The sequence below is a fragment of the Pinus tabuliformis genome, chromosome 1_2 (assembly GCF_031772625.1).
Source record: "Pinus tabuliformis cultivar Carrire ecotype Pingquan chromosome 1_2, CPIR1, whole genome shotgun sequence".
Lineage (NCBI taxonomy): Eukaryota > Viridiplantae > Streptophyta > Pinopsida > Pinales > Pinaceae > Pinus > Pinus tabuliformis.
The window spans coordinates 694956-697301 of NC_142298.1; the positions used below are offsets into that span (position 1 = coordinate 694956).

At 39.9% G+C, this 2346-nt stretch overlaps 1 pseudogene; it reads left to right on the forward strand.

The window, feature by feature from the left end:
• Positions 1 to 1507: 1507 nt before the first annotated feature.
• Positions 1508 to 1900, forward strand: LOC149203998 (dolichyl-diphosphooligosaccharide--protein glycosyltransferase subunit 1A pseudogene; annotated as a pseudogene).
• Positions 1901 to 2346: the final 446 nt, after the last annotated feature.

Here is a 2346-nt window from a genome sequence, read left to right on the forward strand (position 1 = left end):
AATGCATTATTAGAAGCATATGATCCCCCTGAACCTATGCCAGATGATCATTGTCAGATCTGATCATTTCATATAATAGAAGAGTTATCAAGGCATCATCATCAATCAGATATACATCAAGTTATCAACAACTTATGAGAGCCAACATATTTCCACATGTCATCCACAGACTGTAACCATCATCAAGCAAAGAAGTTAATTCGCTGAACCATATCAGACCCGTTTTTTCCTGAGTCTGCCCCCCTGCTTTTCCTCAAACCAACATATACGCAACTGTATCCGCAGATTCCAGTGTATGTACACAACTACGCTTCATGAAACTCACGCATAACCACCTTTCTCTAAAACATATAGGTTTTAATAGCAGAATGATGCATCAACTACTCCCAGCTTCTGTCTGAGATATTCAAATGTCTCTTTGGGCAGTGGTTTGGTGAATATATCAACACCTTGTTCTTTGGAGGGAACATACTCCAATTTGACCTTTTGTTCAAGCACTTGTTCACGTAGAAAATGATATTTGATGGGTATGTGCTTGGTCTTGGAATGCATAATTGGATTCTTTGAAATACTGATGGCACTTGTATTATCACATAGAATGGAGATGGGTGGAGTACATGTGATCTGAATGTCTTGCAATGTTTGCATCATCCAAAAGAGTTGTGTGCAGCAAGATGCAGCAGCCACATATTCTGCTTCTGAGCTGTAGATAATGCAATTGAACTTTGTTTCTTGCTGAACCAAGACACTAAGCTGGAACCCGTATAGAATGCAACACCACTAGTTCTTTTTCTGTCATCAACGTTTCCTGCCCAATCTGCATCTGTATATGCATGAAGTGTAATATTTGTATCTCTAGGATACCATAAACCAAAATTTTGTGTTCCTTGAAGATATTTGAAAATCCTTTTGACTGCCTGAAGGTGTGTGTTATCACTCAAGAAAAAATTTCTAAATTGTTCACATCAGTTCGATTGTTTGTCAAAGGGTTGGTGTCAGTTTTGGGTCTAGTCTTTTCATCTGGTTTTAGAGTCTAAACAGTTTGAATAGGAGTCTTGTTAAGAGTCTTGTTAGTATGTCAAAAGGGGTCAATTCTCTGTTTTATCCATCATTGGTCTAACATCACACCTAAGCTCCATATGTCAATCCTATTTCAAAGACGAAGTCAGGGATTCGTGCTGATCCATAGCAAATCTTATCCAGCTGTCAAATTTATCAAAATCCGTTATCTTTCTACATCACCATTTATCAGCTCATACCCTTTGCCTGTCAATTCAACCACTTATCCTCATCATTAGGTCATTAGGTGTCGTGGTACGCTCAGATTGCAAGTTTCAAAAGAAGCCAAGTAATCACAGTCTTAATTATGTTTGTGTTTATGCATGGGGATGAATTTGAGCGAACTACAGGAGGATATTATCGAGCACATGGTCGTGCAGAAGACACAGTGAACCTTGGGGCATAAAGGTAAGCTAAATTGAGATTTTGTGTGTCTGTAACAGTGTAGATGGAAGGGTATTGGAAACTGCTGCAATCGGAATTCCAACAGAAGAATGTGGTGCCTGAACATAATGTGTTCCTTCAGGTTTATTATAAATTTAGTACCATTTCAATGCTAGCAGAGCCACTGATGTTGGTCACCGGTTTCTTCTACTCCTTTCTGGCTTGCATATTGTATTCACATTCCGATTTTTCAATTTCAAAGTCATCAGTTTCATACCTTGCTAAACTACAGCGAGAAGAGGTCCAAGATGCCATTCAGCGCCTACAAAATGTCATGAATCTGCGCTTAACTGTCAGTGAAAAACTTGAGACCTCATTGCGTGATCTTGCACGGACTGGAGACGTACAAGCTTGCAAGGTTGTTCGGAAGGCAGCTGATGCTACATTGGTTCCATGATCTGATAGAGCTCTTTCGCATCAGTGGCAAGGCTCTTGATACCAACTATCTCTTCATGGGCGACTATGTTGATCGTGGATACTACTCTGTTGAGACCGTGTCGTTGCTGGTTTCTTTGAAAGTGCGCTACAAGGATAGAATTACCATATTACGAGGAAACCATGAAAGCAGGCAGATTACTCAAGTGTATGGATTTTATGATGAGTGCTTAAGAAAATATGGGAATGCAAATGTGTGGAAGTATTGGAAAGGGGGAAATAGTAGATCGACTTTGGAGGGGTCAGATGGGATTGACGGAAGAGGAACAGGAGAAAGCACATCAAGAAAGGCTTAGACCAAATGAGGAAACTGTGTTGGAGAAAGTTGAAAATGAAATAGGTTTGGAAAAAGCTGAGAAAGAAGTAGGGTCCTGCAATGAGAATGGTGACGTAATAAATGGTATCCAG